This window comes from Asterias amurensis, chromosome 13, assembly GCF_032118995.1.
Source record: "Asterias amurensis chromosome 13, ASM3211899v1".
NCBI lineage: Eukaryota > Metazoa > Echinodermata > Asteroidea > Forcipulatida > Asteriidae > Asterias > Asterias amurensis.
This window is the reverse complement of record NC_092660.1, coordinates 17505046-17523943: the sequence shown is the minus strand read 5'-3', so window position 1 is coordinate 17523943 and position 18898 is coordinate 17505046. Positions and strand designations below refer to the sequence as shown.

The following is an 18898-nucleotide window of genomic DNA, read 5'->3' as shown; positions in this document are numbered from 1 at the left end:
AATTTGGTTCAGTTGAAAACAAACATTTTTTCCTCTGAAGTCATAGCTGAGATAGCCATTTTGGTTCAGTTGAAAAACATTCATTTTTTCCTCTGAAGTCATAGCTGAGATAGCCAATTTGGTTCAGTTGAAACACATACATTTTTTCCTCTGAAGTCATAGCTGAGATAGCCAATTTGGTTCAGTTGAAAAACATTCATTTTTTTCCCTTAAGTCATAGCTGAGATAGCCAATTTGGTTCAGTTGAAAAACATTCATTTTTTCCTCTGAAGTCATAGCTGAGATAGCCAATTTGGTTTAGTTGAAAAACATTCATTTTTTCCCTTAAGTCATAGCTGAGATAGCCAATTTGGTTCAGTTGAAACACATACATTTTTTCCTCTGAAGTCATAGCTGAGATAGCCAATTTGGTTCAGTTGAGAAACATTCATTTTTTCCTCTGAAGTCATAGCTGAGATAGCCATTTTGGTTCAGTTGAAAAACATACATTTTTTCCTCTGAAGTCATAGCTGAGATAGCCAATTTGGTTCAGTTGAAAAACATTCATTTTTTCCTCTGAAGTCATAGCTGAGATAGCCATTTTGGTTCAGTTGAAACACATACATTTTTTCCTCTGAAGTCATAGCTGAGATAGCCAATTTGGTTCAGTTGAAAAACATACATTTTTTCCTCTGAAGTCATAGCTGAGATAGCCAATTTGGTTCAGTTGAAAAACATTCATTTTTTCCTCTGAAGTCATAGCTGAGATAGCCAATTTGGTTCAGTTGAAAAACATTCATTTTTTCCTCTGAAGTCATAGCTGAGATAGCCAATTTGGTTCAGTTGAAAAACATACATTTTTTCCTCTGAAGTCATAGCTGAGATAGCCAGTATTATATGTTTCACTTGAAAAACATACATTTTTCCCCCTTAAAGAACAGGGTCTCTGCCCTTTCCAAAATGAGCTAGATCTTCACACGTGACAACTGTCCAATTTAGCAAATTTGATGAAAACAGTCAAGGAACAAATGTTTTCGTTTCCAGCATGTAATTTTTCAAACAAGCATTCCCTCTAGCGATACTGAATCTGGGGACACAACAAGGGAGGCCCTACATCGGCCGGGGCTGTAGCGCTGCGTTCAATCGACGAAAGGAAAGTGACCAACTAGAAGCCGAGGGCACTCTTCCATTGACGCAGCAATGCACCTTTCTTTGAGGCAGGTGTCTTCATTAAGTCAAGAGGGACCAACTTTAAAATATATTTAACAAAAAAAACACACACACAAGATAAATGCATGGAGAAGCAGGACGGAAATGTTTCTTCGAATAATGAATCTGAGTTTGGCAGCGGAGTTTGTGTCTCTCTAGCACCTAGCAAAGATGTTTTCTACATGAAAAGAAACAGTTTTTGTTTCACTATTTATCTTTGATTTTATTGCTATTATAATTAACATCTATTATTATAATTAGTATTATTAATTTACCAAGAAGCAACATTATTTGTCTAAAAAGGATGGGGAAAAAAGGAAAAAAAAAACTTTGTCGTTTTTTTAAACAATGAATATTTGGTAAATATTTTTACAGCAAAATTATGTTGTTTTTTTAGTAGTTATTTGTCTTGAGAAAAAAAGGGGGAAATGCCACAAAACAGCAATCTTAAGTAAATAAAAAAAATTAAAAAAAAATTCAAAAAAGAAATCAGTTAATGTCATGTTAAATAAATTTAATTATCAATTGATTTGAATTTCAGCAAAAATCACTTCATTCAAGCTGGTCTTCAAGACAGTCGTAAAGTTGTCTCTTTCTAAACTGCAGAATTTGTTTTGAAACAGAAAAAATGACACCCCCCTATACGGTGGTTCACCTTTGAGCCCCAAAATGCCCCCGCTTGTAACAAATTGAGCAAAAAGTCACACACAGAAAAAGAGAGTGTAGAATTTGAGATTGCTGTGGTTGAATTTCTAGAGCCGTGCCGGCGTCAGATTTAAGGAGTGCAGAAGCCCTCACAGGCCAGCCTCCGAACCCTCAGCAACAGGGTCTGCAATTAACACTTAACCACTTACCGGTTGCGAAAGCAGAATTTTTTTTTATGGAGGTATATAACAGTGACTAAAAGGTATCGTGCGTGATATTTCACCATAAATGAATACAAAAAAATTGCACTTTAAATGTCTTATTTGGTTTGCAAAGATGGTCCTGCTGTACGGTGCACACTGGGAGAATGAAATGGTTTGCGGTTTGAAGTAGTAGCACTTTGAGATGGTAAAAGTGAATAATGAACTGTTAGACTGGCATGAATCGCCCACAGCTGATCTATACACATGGCCCATAAAGTTGACCTCAGCTGTATTGAGGGTGCACAATGGGGCAGGGTCATACCAGAATAGAACAACACTGCAGTACACCAAACAAACTGTGGCACACTGGCGCAAGAGTGGCACAAGAGTGGCACACGCAGGACACATGCTGGGCACACACCAGCCACACTCCTGGCACACTTCCCCATCATCAGGCTTTACAGCAAGGCTGCATATTACAAAAGCAGGAGGTTAGTGACTGATAGGGTTTGGGGTTACAAGGATAAGGACATGGGCAGTTTTGGCTTTTAGCTCTCTGTGACAATAAGTGTAACAATTAACTGACATGTTATTATCAGGGTGTACATTTACTGTGTGGTTACATGCAGGGCTGGAATTACATGAAGGCTACCAGGCCATTGCCTCTGTTGCCCCTGGTCTTGGCCTTGGTGCCCTTCCAGACGTTTCAAATAGACTTAGAAAAGCCCTGTAGCAAAATGAAAATGACCAAATTACTTTTACAGACAACATCGGTTTTAAGAACACAACTTCTGACTAACAGCAGCCTGCTCAAGACGCTTAATAAAATTCCTGTCTACTTTAAAATGGAAATCTTGGCCATCTACTGCTCCTGTAACCAGATATTCAACTTAATATCAAAGGGCACCTTTTCACAAAATTTCCTCACAAATAATACATGTTTCATTTTACAAAAAAAAAAAATGATCGCCACTAATTAGCATTTCTCATTATTGTGACACAACTCCAATCTGAATGAACTCAAAATGTAATTGGGCCAAATCAAAACAACATGACAAATTCATTTCCTGAACAAGTGAACTGAACACTGGTTCACAAATAAACCTCCATGTCCTCTCCAGACCCACACAAAAGAGACAGCTGATGCTGTAATACCCTGGCTGGCTCCCCAGGGGTCCGTGCTGGGCCCTCAGTCACAAAGTACACACAGTGGCAAATCCCCCAGCAGTTCCTAGTGGGCTGGAGTAGCCTGTGTGTGGCCAGCCTATCTTCACCAAATAATGGTAATTGCTTGTTGTGTCAATGGCAGGATCAAATAAACTAGGTCAAGAAAGTGAGTATCCCTATCATGTGTGGTGCTGTCTGCATTATGCATGATATAGTCCGAATTCTCCTATTGCTCCTTGCAAGTCCCCATACTCAGCTATAATGCACTTTCTTTCGACAGAAGCAAGGTATGGTATTTGTTATTGATTTTTTCTATGCTGTACTAAATATTTGCATGCTGCCACAACTGCCTGAACTTTGTAACTAACTCACATTTTAGGTTGAACCATGGAGGTCAGAACTTTTACCTCTATGGCATGAACTCTGACAGCTAAGCCTTTAGTCTTTCATAGAGTCTTACTCTAGAATTCTTTCATGCCATTCCACTGCATTTCATAAATCCATACCTTGCATAAATTACTCGTTCAGTAGAAGGTCCAAAAAGTCATGAATAATGATACCTTGAACAATTTTTTGAAACGTTTTTGTATAAAAGACAAAATAATTAATCGGTATTGAATAAAAGTTCATACCAGATCCTCTCAAGAAATATTTCTATCGTACTCTTAAGGTATCTACGTTTATATGGGACAAACAATCTTACGGTTTAAAAAAAAAATGTTTACTTTCCCTTTAAAGTTTATAAATTCCAATCACATGAAGCAAAGAGGTGCTTTTATATTATTGTCTAAATTTACCAACGGTGTGCATTTCCTCTAAGGTGTACTTTCTCCTGTTTCTTGTTTAGATATGTGGCAACTTCTGATGGAACAAACTCCGTTTTAAAATTCATATATTCACCGAAAATATCAGATAAAAGCTCCATGGCGCAGGGTCATGCACCATTAGGCTGGCATGGAGACTCCACGGCAAACCTCTATCTCTCAGAATCACCATCCAGTAATATGTGCTTCCACATATTCAATATTATAGCCCCCTTGTTGACTTTCCCCGCACGGGATCGCACAAAATTAATGGACGCAGAACGGATTAACAGATACACATTAAACCTCGGAGAAATGTTAGCACGTTTTTATGCTTAAAAGTCGCTTCCCACCCCTTCAGTTTTTGAAACAGATTGTAAATGACTACTGTAGGTCCTGGAAATCAGACAACTGTTTGTATAAAGAAGCGACATACTAATTTGTTCTTTTTTGTTTTTGAGAGATGAATTCTGGAAAAAGCACTCATGTATAAACATGAAATGATACTCGGCCCAGCACTCAAGCCCAACTTGTACCTCTCATAACTCACCACAGTCAACTCCCTGAGTCAGCTCGGCCATTCATCACACCACATCAATAATGTATAAGGTACTCACGGAAGTGCAATCGTGTTCATGCAACACCCCGGTTATTTTCTCAAGTAGAAAATATACGGGCGGACTTTTCTCCCCAAGAACTTGCCAAAGAACCGTTATAGGGCTATGACTAATGCAGGTCCGAAACACCGGGAGGTAAAAGAAAGAACACAAACCTGGAATACCCTTTTAGAAATAAACACAAGTGGTGCTAGTCACAAATGGGAATTATCGGTACTGATTTCTAGTGTGATGGTGGTACTTGTAAAAATCCAAATGCAGAGGCATTGGGATTGCGTCTATAGTATTGTCTAGCATTTAAGTGGGCATCGTAGGAATATTTTGTGTTTTTCTTTTCTTCTTTTTTCTTCTTCTCAAGTTGTTCCTCTTTTTCGGGATTTATAGGGGAAAAAATGGAAATGGAAATAAATTTAGGAGATTATATTGGTAGATACTCCTGGAACCATGGCATGGTTTACACCTTACACAAACTTCTCATAATAACCACTTGGAGACAACCAATTTAGCAAAAGGGGTGTTCAACCTCAGTTGATTTAAATGTAATTTCTTTCTGAAACTGTATGCAATAATGATGAATAAAACTGGGTTTACGTCACCTCCCTCCCCCTCACAATTACATCAACAACTTATTACCTGATGGTACACGACGAATGCTTCCACATCTATATTCTCATTTCTTTAAGAGGGATTTTCGAATACGAAGTGTCCACTTTCCCCAACTATGCAGGTGCGATAACCAAATACAATTTTAAGTGCGTGGAAGATGTGCCCAAAATGGTTTCTAATGTCATTAGGTTTACATCAATTTGTTATTGCTCGTTCTATTAATTACAGCATAGAAATAGTGCAGGCCAACCTGCGCTTGTGTGTGGATATAAAAACGCGTAGCGATTGGAGTTTATATCAATAGGCTGATACTGTAGCTGATTGGTACCGTGATGGGAAAAGTACATTGACCTGTTAGATGCTAGGAAGAGGTCACTTCTGCAGACTCTTTGCATAACGCGAAATGCTACACGTATGTTGAGCTCACGCGCAAGTTTTTACTCGCAAAGTTCGGCTATCATCCAATCATTTGATGAAGTTGAAAGAGAATAATGAAAACTGTTGCAAAAAGTTTTATGCTGTTAGATGCATAATACATGGATACAGTGGAAAATTGCTTCTTTCACGAAAACTACGTTACTTCAGAGCATGCATGCTTCAGAGGGAGCCGTTTCTCACAATGTTTTATATACTATCAACAGCTCTCCTTTGCTTGTTACCAAGTAAGTTATTATGCAAAAAGCTATTTTGAATAATTACCAAAAGCGTCCAGTGCCTCTAAAGTAAAGGCACTATATAGAAACAAAAACTATTAAAAAATAAGGAATAAAGTCACTTGCACCAAAGATTCATATCTGCATTACTTTCATCTTCTAGAAATGTGTTTGATCCTATCTTGCTCTGTTCTTTGCAAGTCAATAGAAGTATTATTACACTAAGAAGGATTAAAACTGTTACAACGATACATATCTTTTGTATCTTAAAGTGAGTATGCATGATGGAGAACTTTTAAATGATGTTCAACGGGGATAAAGAATATTGCTTTTATGTGCTTCTAAAGCATCTGAAAGCACACAAATTTGTTCAACAAGGGTGTTTTTTCTCTCACTATTTTCCTGCAACTTTGATTTTCACAGATTTATAATGTTATGCAAATTTTCACAGATTTTTAATATTATGCATTGGTTTGCAGATTTTTAAAATTATGCATTGGTTTGCAGAGGTTTAATATTATGAATTGGTTTGATTAAACCAAGTGAGAATGCTGGTCTTTGACAATTACCAAAAGAATATTGGTAGTTATCAAAGACCAATATTCTTACTTTGTGTATCCCAACATATGCATACAATTAGAAACCTGTGAAATAAATTAGTCATCAAAGTTGCAAGAAAATGATGAACGAAAAACAACCCTTGTTGCACAACTTTGTGCATGCTTTCAGATGCCTTAATAGAAAGTATTTTGCTATTTGAGTGAGAAATTTCTCACAATGTTTTATACTATCAACAGCTCTCCAATGCTCGTTACCAAGTAAGTTTTTATGCAAACAATTATTTTGAGTTATTACCAATAGTGCCCAGTGCCTTTAAAGGATTTGGGTACTTTTTCAAAATGTCCATAGATTAACATTAAACTTACAGGGTTTGAAGAAAATGATAGTGGAAAGCTTCCCTTCAAATATTACTTACTGAGGTGCTGTAGTTTTTGAGAAATGAGTAAAACAATGTCATGAGAATATGTTTGAAAATCATTAAAATAATTTTCGTCTCATGAGACGAAAATTATTTTCATGACATTGTTTTACTCATTTCCCAAAAACTACAGCACTTCAGCGCGTAATATTTTCAGGGAAGCTTTCTATTATCATTATCTTCAAACTGTGTAAGTTTAGTGTAAATCTGTGGACATTGTGTTTTTTGTCCTACAAAAGTTACATAGACCCTTTAAATCAGAACATCTGTTTGACTTCATGTGTCCCACGGATTGTTCATCTGAACGGATGGATGCAATCGGGACAATGTAACCCATCATGTATAGAGCATGAAGAAACATGGCTAAACTCCCATTACTAGTTATCAGACCATGTCAATGGAATGAGTTATCGGAGTCGACAATAAACTCTGTAGATTTAAAGGACTTTTTTTTCCACTGCTGGGCCCAATTTCATGGTTCTGCTTTTACCCTAAGCAAAGAATTATTGGACAATATGTTTTGGCCGACATCATACCAAATACTACATTCCAGTTGGAAGATTCATCTTTGAGGCAGGAGTACAACAAGTTGATACAAAGAAGTTAAATTTTCAGAAGCATGACTTCTTCAAGGAGGAATTCCATACAAACACAAATACTATAACTATTGGCCTAGTGGTGAAGAGCACCAGATTCAAAGCTCTTTTGTCCCCCGATCAGCTTAGTGTGGGTTCGAGTCCTGGTCATGACCCTTCGGCTCTTGAGCAAGATACTTGCTTTGTCCTTTCGGAAGAGACAATAAGCCGTTAGGATTGGGAGTAAATACAAAAGAACCCAGAATTACACTTATCGTTGAAGAGTAGGTTTTAACCCCGGTGTTCCTGGTTCACATTTCAAGCAAACAGTAATTAAGTTTTATGAGGCATCCTCGGTTTCTTTACCCGAAATACAATACATAAATAACTCACTTTTCGGGGGTTAACAAGTTGAGCTCATCATATGGACAGCACCTTTAATTCCCGTCTCATTTTTCAACCTCATTAGTGCTTGTACAAGTGTGAAGACAATAAATAATAAATGACAAACAGGCACTTTTACATGAATGATTACGATATACTGGCTTGAATGCTCATAACTGATGCATATAATTAGATTCATGTGATTTGTTAGTCACAAAGAATGCTATCAATACGAAATGCTCAGACATGGGAATAGAACATTGCTGTAGTTTTTTAAAAAAATCTAACTGGTTATTTATTAAAAGGGAAGGTATATGTTTGGTTTCACTCGTGAAATTTATCGCCAACATTTGGTTAGAAAACTACAGCAGCTTTTGATAAAGTAAAAAGCGTTTTGGGAAAATCATTTTACTTCAAAGTAATCTGGGCCCAATTTCATAGAGCTGCTAAGCACAACAATTTACTTAGCATGAAATGTTTTTCCTTGATAAAAACAGGATTACCAACCAAATTTCAACGTGATTTTTAGGATAATCAAACGACAGCTGAATACCAGTACCAAGCAATATGCAAAAAACGGAAATTTGGTTGGTAATCCTGTTTTTATCAAGGAAGAAATTTCATGCTATGTAAAGAGATATAAGTTTTTATGCCCGAAATTTGATCTGAGAAGTGTAAGGCTGGTTTATAGTCGTTCTCGCGATGGAAATCTTGTCGCGCAATCCTAAAAAGTCATTGCTGAGGCCTATAGACCGTGTTTTTTGTAATCGCGCGTCAAGATTTCCATCGCGTAACCATCGCGCGACCAACGTTACTGTAAACGACAGATTGTGTATTCCTATCTGGGATTATTTTCCTGCATGGACAAATTCACTGCGGATTTATTCGCTCCGTATAAATATCATCTCTTCCCTCACAGATATCCATCTACTCCAGGGTAAAGAGAGACCATTATAGTTAAGTACATGTTTCTTGTTCAAGGACACAATTGTCATGAAGTGGATTCGAGCCCACACCCTGAAGATCGACTAATACCCAAAAGAACCAATTCAAATTCACTTACTCTGCCTCGACATGACATAAAAAACAAAAAGTCAACAGGTATCTTCTTTACATAGTAGCAAATAAACACATCTTGTAATCATCTTGGTCATGTTCCCTGTATGTATGCAGCATCTATTACAAATACAGAGTCACAGTCTACAAAAAAGGAACCAGACTAATTTATCTTCCAACTTTCGGCCGTGTCTGAATCGTTGACTACGACTATAGCTTAACCGCCGCGTTATTATGCATGGTTGTAGCCATAGCTTTAACCACCCAATTAGATACTGCCTTAGTTTTATGACACTGATATCAGTGAGAAACAATTAGATGGCAGTAAAACGGCCTGTCAAAATATCCGAGCAAATGTGGAATGTGAGGAAGAATAAATGATGAACTTTTTTTTTCTCAAACGGTTATAAGGCATGTTGGACCATCTCATCGATGGTAGATAATTGATTTGGAAGGATATAGTCTTACTGCAAACAAAGATGACATATAAAATTTCCCTTAATGCAATGGAATTTCAGACGGGGACTCAGCGAGGAGAAAGGATCATTCGGTCAGCTCAATCACACCTCCCCGGGACGACCAAGATTTGATACTCCTCAAAAAAATATCGCAGGTCTTAACAAGGAATATTTCAAACGACGATCCACAAAAACCCCTGTCTGTGCCTTGAAGGGTTTCATTATTTGATTATGGATGAACGTATTGAGTTGCCGAGGCCTCCATCACTACTTGTGTCTTAATGAAGAACCCCTGGGCTCTGGCACACCATGTTAATAAGCCAATCACATTTGTCATTTGGAGATAACACAAACCAAGCTGTTGACCGTACAGGAGACGGCTCTGCTTGCATAACCGATCTTGTGCGAAGCATACAGTCCCCCCGCTTTTTCCCCCATGGCCCCAGCCGATTTGGTCGTCCTCACTAAAATTGTGATTAATTTACAAGAGCTCCACCATAACAGGATGCGAGAACAAATTGGGGTGCTATAACATGATAAGACTGTGTCTGGAGACCAGACTATTTGGGTAGCAATGACTGTGAAATAGCCTTATATTTATGATAGCGAGGAGGCCAATCATATACTTCCCCGGTTTTTCCTACTTGGCATGTCTTACTTCTGGGAGCATTAATCAAGGACACCCGCGTTTTGGGTTCAGACCGTAAGAAGTGGCGATGCTTTCGATGACGGAGCCTGAGCAAGCGACTTGATGGAGTTCAATGACAGATATGTCGGGAAACCCTAGCCAGGTGACTGATGGGATGACACGTGCAAGAAAAACAACATGTCACAAGATCTTAGACATGGAGTGCCGTAATAGAGAGGGCTAATGTCTATGATTTGTCACATTAATGCATGTAACTTTGGACACTGTCTTATATCAACGGGCATCGAGAGTAATATTTTCTCCCGGCTTCTATTAAACCCCGGACTTGATATAATAACCATGATAGTCAATTTGGCATTCCGATGCCAGTTTAAATATCTGTCGAAACACAAGACAGCCTAACTGCGGAACTTTCTAGAGTACACGAACACGATCATCTTCTCTGCTGATACACTGTAATATAGATTGACATTTTAAACATGTCTCCTGCCCTCAAAACAAATACAGACCTTTCAGAAAATGTCCCGGGTAGTATCAAGATACAAAAATGAATTTCCCATCTTCAAATATTATTTTAATTTAGCAATTTTTTCCCCTCTCAGTGTAGGATTTCGTTTTAACTCATTTTAACTACCATGCACCTGCCATTCTGCCTCTATGCAAGTTGAGGCCGTAACAGCATAATAGACCCTCACCACGGAAGTGTACGCGTGTATGTATACTTTTATTATATATAATTGAATATGGTCACACTTCAAAAAAACCTTATACAATTTGGAGTGTTTGCAAAAGCAATATACACAGTTTCAAAACTAACCACTAATTTACTTTTTCCCATATCAGAATTCAAACGGTGTCTCCCGAGGAGCAAGGGGGGGGGGGGAGCGCAAGAGAATCTATCCATATAATGGAGCCGAGTTTGACTAGGCAAAATGTCATAAGAAAAGATAAAGATGTCCAGAGAAAAAGTTACTGCTTCTAGGAAAATAGGAGTAAAACAAAAAAAAATTCATTGTGAAATGTCTGATTTCTTCAGACAGAAAAAAAATGAGATGCTTGAAAGGTATCAGGAAAGGGACGCAGAAAATTGGTCTTTCTTGCTTTGTATGTTATGAGAAAATACAAGGGGATGAATCTACCCGCAAGTTTACTATTTATTTATAGTTTCTTCTTATGTCTCAACACCATGCAAAGCTTCAAACTTAATGGGAAGAATAGTTGAGGATCAAAGCATTATTTTTTTCTGTACTCATTTATTTAATTGACAGAATGGCCCTTGTCAGGACTTTTACACAAAGGAAAAATGGCTATTCCCACAAAACTTTTCTTCGTTCGTCTTGAGACCTGTACCCCCAGGGGAATTTAGATTTTAGAAAAGGGAATTAAAGAACACTGATAGCAGGACCATACAGACCTAATCCGTGTGATCGTGTGCGTCTACGGTTTTTTTTTTTTTTTTGGGGGGGGGAGGGGAGTTTGGTGGTATAGGAGATGGCGGTTAAGTGAATTTTTCATATGGAGAGTCCTAGCTGACGACAGCACAAGTCTCATAAAATATGTACAAGGCGACATTATGGCTGTATCATCTCTACAATAACACATGGTCTATTCAATCATTCATTGCATCAATTAAAGTACGCTCATCATGGCCCAGTTAAAAAAGCCCCCCCCCCCCCACCCACCCAGCCCCCTGATTTCAGGTATCTACTAAAATTATATTATCGCTGCTACTATGTATTTCGCCAATTTCTTGGTGTGTTTTATCCTAATAACTTCAAATCAAATTAAAAGGTATCAATCAAAATCAGTGATTTTTTCAATACGTAAAATGATCGTAATCAGATATGTAAACTGGTGATTTTTGAGCTTAAAAAAACAGCCAGGGATTAGATTTCATTATTCTGGCTGGTGGCTCCTCTGGGTTCCCACCGTGTTCTAGACCCAGAACCTCACAGATGTTACAATTCAGGAGGTTCAAAGACTCTATTCACACAAGGGCCCAATTTCATAAAGTCTGTAAGCACAAAAGTTTGCTTAGCATGAAATTTCTTCCTTGGCAAAAACTAGATTACCAACCAAATTCCATTTGTTGCATATTGCTTCATACTGGTATTGCTCAGCTGTTGTTTGCTTATCCTGAAAATCAGGTTGTGGCAATTTGGTTGGTAATCATGTTTTTATCAAGGAAGAAATTTCATGCTAAGCTAATTTTTGTGCTTACAGGCTTTATGAAATTGGGCCCTGATATACAAAACTATTGGTCACAATGTCACTGAATGTAGACTATTTCTTTCTCCCTTTGGTGACTGCTTTACATTAAAAAAAAATCTGAGGTCTCAGGTGAGATTTTGAGGAAATCCCACAGTCGGGGGGAAAAATCATGAGAAATCACACACCTGAACAAGTTTGATATTATTTATGTTGCTGAGATTTTAAAAAGTGCATTTGACATTGGCATGGTTGGCTTCAGTCAATAGGAAAGTACATTCATTTACTATTTATTCATGATTCCGTGCTTCATCATACACCAATGAAGGGCAAAATACTTTTTTTTTTCCTCCTGTGATGTTGAAATTGCATCACATTCAATTAGTTTCTTGAGTTTCCAAGAAACTTAAATGTCAAGTCATTAAAGTGGTGGCTCGCATTTTAAAACCTTGTATTAGTATTATTCTTTTGAATTTTATACAGTTCTGAAACCAAGGATGTCCCATAAGTGAACTTAATCACTGTTGTTCATAAATAAAGCCTGAGGAAACCTGTAAACAAGGGTGCTTTCTGAAACCAAGGATGTCCCATAAGTGAACTTAATCACTGTTGTTCATAAATAAAGCCTGAGGAAACCTGTAAACAAGGGTGCTTGCAACTTATGTGAACCAGAAACACCGGGGTAAACCCCTACTCTTTTACAATAAGTGTCATGGGTTCTTTTATGCGCATTATTGGACCTACTGCTTAATCTGAAGGACAAAGCAATTAAAGACAGTGGACACTATTGGTAATTGTCAAAGACTAGCCTTCACAGTTGCTGTATCTCAACATATGCATAAGACAACAAACCTGTGAAAATTTTAGCTCAATCGGTCATCGAACTTGCGAGATATGAATGAAAGAAAAAAACACCCTTGTCAAACGAAGTTGTGTGCGTTTAGATGGTTGATTTCGAGACCTCAAGTTCTAAATCTAAGGTCTCGAAATCAAATTCGTGGAAAATTACTCCTTTCTCAAAAACTATGGCACTTCAGAGGGAGCCGTGTCTCCAATGTTTTATACCAGCAACCTCTCCCCATTACTCGTTCTTAAGAAAGGTTTTATGTTAATAATTATTTTGAGTAATTACCAATAGTGTCCACTGCCTTAACGGTAAAACATCTTTCTCAAGGACACAGAACCAGGACTCGAACCCACACTCTACTTTGAGTTTGAGCCCGGTGCTCTTTAAAATCGCTCAGCCTAGCCACACCACAGGACCCTAGAACTGACCCTACAAAATCACTAATTAGCTAAATATTTTACCATAACCCACAGAGAAAACTGACTTAGTAAATTTAGGGGGACTGCCAACACACGGCTAAATAGCTAAGTTGGCAGAGTGCCGACATGTTGATCCAGAGGTCACAAGTTTAAATCACGCCCAAGTAAATTTTCTTTTCAGATAGAACCCTATTCTCACCTACACATTATCAATTCACACTGATTGAACTCATCGGTTTTTAATTTGATGGTTCTTAAATCCATTAGAAGTTCCCTTCATGCCAAATAATAATATGCCTAAATAAGGAATCCCAGCTCAATACTAATCAATGATGATTACTTTGGGCTTTTAATTAATTGCCAAGAGCTGAATGTACATTGATTTAATTGCTCTGCGGTAGCTTTTGTTGGTATTTTGTATTCAGTGTAAGTGTGCAGACCAAGTGTTGTACACAATGGTTAATTCTTGTTTGGTTAACTGAAAGCGGGTGTCGTGGCCGAGCGGATAACAACACTGGACTCAAGCTCTGGTGTTTCTGCTCAGCAGAGTGTGGGTTCAAGTCCCAGTCATGACACTTGTGTCCATAAGCAAAACACCTAAATAATATTCAAGGACACAATGGTTTAATATTAATGTTCGGTCAACTGAGAGCGAGTGTCGTGGCCGAGCAGGTAAGAACACCCGACTCAAGCTCTGGTGTTTCTGCTCAGCAGAGTGTGGGTTCAAGTCCCAGTCATGACACTTGTGTCCAAAAGCAAACACCTAAATAATATTCAAGTACACAATGGTTATTATTGTTCAGTCAACTGAGAGCGAGTGTCGTGGCCGAGTAGGTAAGAACACCCGACTCAAGCTCTAGTGTTTCTGCTCAGCAGAGTGTGGGTTCAAATCCAAGTCATGACACGTGTCCAAAAGCAAAACACCTAAACAATATTCAAGTACACAATGGTTATTATTGTTCAGTCAACTGAGAGCGAGTGTCGTGGCCGAGCAGGTAAGAACACCCGACTCAAGCTCTGGTGTTTCTGCTCAGCAGAGTGTGGGTTCAAGTCCCAGTCATGACACTTGTGTCCATAAGCAAAACACCTAAATAATATTCAAGTACACAATGGTTATTAATGTTCGGTCAACTGAGAGCGAGTGTCGTGGCCGAGCAGGTAAGAACACCCGACTCAAGCTCTGGTGTTTCTGTTCAGCAGAGTGTGGATTCGAATCCAAGTCATGACACTGGTCATTACAAAGGTGGGTTTTTTTTTTCACTATCTTTGCAACTTCGATGACCACCTGAATCCAAATTTTACGTTACTTCAGAGGAAGATGTTTCTCACAATTTTGTATACTATCAACAGCTCTCCATTGCTCGTTATACAAATTAAGTTTTTTATGCTAACAATTATTTTGAGTAACTTCCAACAGTGTTCAGTGCCTTTAAGGTTGACTGTCTGTTTGTCCGAATCAAAGGTCATACTGCAAAAAGAACCATCATTACATTTAGCACACAAATTAGTCAGAACACATTTATTTTCCTTCCAGAAAGTGGGCGAGGTGACGCTCCACTTCTAAATATGCACATGATGTCATCTAAATATGAACCATGTGAGCTCTTACCGCCCCGAGATACAAAAAGCGGTTTCAAAGGCCTCTGATCGCAATACAATGATCGCGGCTGTTTTTAGCATGCTGGGAGGCGACCGAGGTTTCAACCGCTAATAATATGCGAGTAGGAGAGTTTGTGGCCGAGGGCTGTCCCATCCCGGCAGTGTCGTATCCAGACGGATCGATCATCAGAGGTTTCACAATCATACTCACCTTTCGTTCCACTTGCTAGCTCATTTAACGGTAAAGTTAAAGCAGAGACGATGCACCGTGGTCGTGTCGTATTCTCCTGAGCGTCTCACCCTCTGAATATTCTGAGAAGAGAGACCTGACGGACCAGGCCAATCTATAAAATATTGATGGGGTTATATCATGTTAAGAGATCGGCAGTATATGATGACTGCTTTTATACAAGTTTACACTTGCGAGTGCTAATTGAAAGAAAGTGAGGGGAAAAAAAAAAAATCTATCCTTGATTTTGAGATAACATTCAGTCTGTGTTAAGTGCAGATTGTTCTTCTTTTTTTCTTCTTAATTACCCCCATCAAGACATCAACTCTTAGAGCCTGGTTGAAAACAAAATAAAAAAGTTCATGTAATGACCACTTTTTCTACAAGAAATCTACAGGTACGATAGTGAAAGGAAAGTATAGAGAGGTGGAAACATGGTTATAGGGTCTCTTCATTCGAAAAGCAAATTAGTCTTTTACTTTCGCAGTTCCTAAACTCCCGCCTGAAACTGTGTATTGGTGACAGTAATACTGCTGACAAGGCGTGGATGTAGTTGATATAATACCCAACCACTCTCCCGGGCATGTTTGTTTGTTTGCTTGTCTAAATGGATACTGCCTTCTTCCCAGGGCACTTGTCAAAGTACCAAAGAGGGGATAAAATAAGTAAACTGGCATAATCCAATTTCTCCTTGAAACTCAAAATATTAATCTCCATTACGGTTTGCAAGAAAACATTTGAATATGGGATTTGAAAATAGAAAACCATCAGGGTCCAATTTCATAAAGCCTGTAAGTACAAAATTTGCTTAGCATGAAATTTCGACCTTGATAAAAACAGGAGTACCAACCAAATTGCCACGTGATTTTCAGGATAAGCAAACAACAGTTGAATACCTGTATCAAGCAATATGCAACAAATGGAAATTTGGTTGGCAATCCTGTTTTTATCAAGGAAGAAATTTCATGCTGAGCAAATTGTTGTGCTTAACAGGCTTTATGAAATTGGGCCTTGAAAGGTTGTTAATACTCCCAACAGCAAGGTAAGGCTGTTTCTGAATTGGCAGCTACAGCGTATGGCTACAGCTGTTGCTAAGAGTGTTGTGAAGGAAATCATATATACGCATGATGAAGCCATGAGCCAGCAATAGTCACAAAATCAAACATGGGTCTATTTCAACATGTTTTGAAGCCTTACTATTGTGCGGTGTACAGACACCATTAATAGTTAATTATCTTGGCATCCCTTCAAACATAGAAGGGATTTTTATATGTAGCCTGTGTATTTTATAAAAGTGTTCACGGATTTGCTTCCCAATTTATGTGAAAGTACTAAGTAGGCCTATACATCAGTGCTTACAGGGTAAACAAAAAATAATATTGTTTATCCCCATAGCAAATTTAACACTATATAACCATAGCGGTACCGCGGCAAAAACATAGGATTTTGAACTGCCTCTGGAGGTACCGAGGCCATCTCAGTGGTCTAGAGGGTGAGACAACTGCTGGTTCAAATCCCAACCGACTAATAAACCTGTGATTTTTTCACTTGGGAAAGTAGTGAGATAACATTTAGTGCCTACACACATTGGTGTGAGGATAAAAAAACAAATAATAAACGTTTTAAAGAGTTCAGCATTACAACTTCTTTTAAGATTTCTGCCTAAAATATTTAAACACAATCATGTGTACATTATATTTAGATAAATCAAACAACTTTTGAAAACTAAATGGAATAAATGTCGTGTTTTAAAACATAACATTGAATTTGTTTGAACATGAACATGTGTGTTTACAGAATTAGGTCCCTGGATTTTTAGACGTTGTTTTTCTCTGACAAACACGCCAACCTGTTGTGATGTGACTCAAACCAAGATGTTTTTTTTCCTGTTTTTTTTTTTTTCTTCCACCATATTTTAAGTTGTTAAGGTTTTCTCGGCCATCCCTCTATATTTGTGTGTCTCTCCCATACAAACACACCGACCACGCGGCCTGGTCGCACAATCCATACACCGAGCAAATGGAGGTGCGTATTGACACAGGTCTTCTTGTGTATTTTAGTTTCGGCACCGCGTATATACACACTAAGTCACACACTACATGCGCATACATGTGTATTTGTTAGCCATCTCCGGTACATTTATTCTGCCTATCGGCTTACACCGTCCTCGTGCACATGTTCTTAAAATTAAATTTTCTGTTGCCTGGTTGTTCTGTGGGTGCACATTGCTGGAATTTGCTCGGCACGTTAGCGCTGGCAGACCTGAGGCGGATGAAAGCTGAGCTTTCAGCTATCGCCACATGCTAAGATACCACACTATACACCAGCACAGGGGGAGGTATCTATAACTAGTGTTAGGATGCTGTTCTATCTGCTATTGTATGAAATTATATGGATCATGTTTGCGATTGAGTTACAATTTACGGTTTCCAGTGTGCAATGAAAAAATCTTTGGCTGTTTTCTTTTTTTGGGATAATTTACTTCTCTAAGTCGATAAGTACTTCAGCTTCTGGAATTAGTTCTCAAGTTTAATGCACAGATAAGTCTCAATAGAAGTCTGCAGGCAATGATGATGAGGCCGACGTTCTAAACTAAATCGCTTTTTTTTTGTTTTTGTTTTATACAGAAAAAAAGGAAATAACTTTTAGCACTCTTTCACCGGAGACAAAAAAAATCGAAATATTTGAGCTTCTTTGATTACTTCTCCTATCGAGTTACAGTATGTGCTTGATGCAATTTAAAATACATGGCAGGCTTTTGGTCTGGTAATATTGTGGTGAACAGTACATTTGATGTACTGTTCACTTTGACATGGCCAATGCTGTGTGTCACCATGAATTATGTTCACCTGAAATCAAATGCAGAATCTAATATGGTTAATATATCCGTGTCTAACAACTTCACTGTGGTGAGTTAGGGTACCACTCTTAAAAATTGTAGTTTTTAACTTTTTATAAATTGTTGTATATATATATATTTTTTTAAATAAGAATGGTTTCTACGCTTGACTTTATTTGTTAAAGGCAGTGGACACTATTGGTAATTGTCAAAGATTATAGCCTTCATAGTTAGTGTATCTCAACATATGCATAAAATAACTAACCTGTGAAAATTTGAGCTCAATCGGTCATCAAGTTGCGAGATAATAATGAAAGAAGAAAACACCCTCGTAACACGAAGTTGTGTGCGTTTAGATGGTTGATTTCGAGACCTCAAGTTCTAAATCTGAGGTCTCGAAATCAAATTCGTGGAAAATTACTTCTTTCTCGAAAACTATGGCACTTCAGAGGGAGCCTTTTTCTCACAATGTTTTATACTATCAACCTCTCCCCAATACTCGTCACCAAGTAAAGTTTTATGCTAATAATTATTTTGAGTCATTACCAATAGTGTCCACTGCCTTTAAATACTTTTGCCCAAGACAACGCTAAAAAGACAATCTTGGTAAGGGGGCTACAAGAAGAAAGTGTTCAAAGATGACAATAACTCAGAGGAGCTGATCTGAAAGTAGGAACTTATATTCATCTTAAAACAGTCTAGATTGTAGTTTAAAGGGAACCATGCTCCAAACCCTAAGAGTTCCAACTAGGAGATGCAGTACGGTGGAATAAA

The 18898-nt window shown here is 38.1% G+C and overlaps 1 long non-coding RNA gene across 1 annotated transcript in view; it reads right to left on the bottom strand.

The window, feature by feature from the left end:
- LOC139946231 (uncharacterized) overlaps positions 1–18898 on the bottom strand; it is a 124673-nt gene that overhangs the window by 69184 nt on the left and 36591 nt on the right. The window contains exon 2 of the long non-coding RNA XR_011787225.1: positions 15268–15400. This is a non-coding gene — a long non-coding RNA (uncharacterized lncRNA). The remainder of the gene's footprint in view (positions 1–15267; positions 15401–18898) is intronic.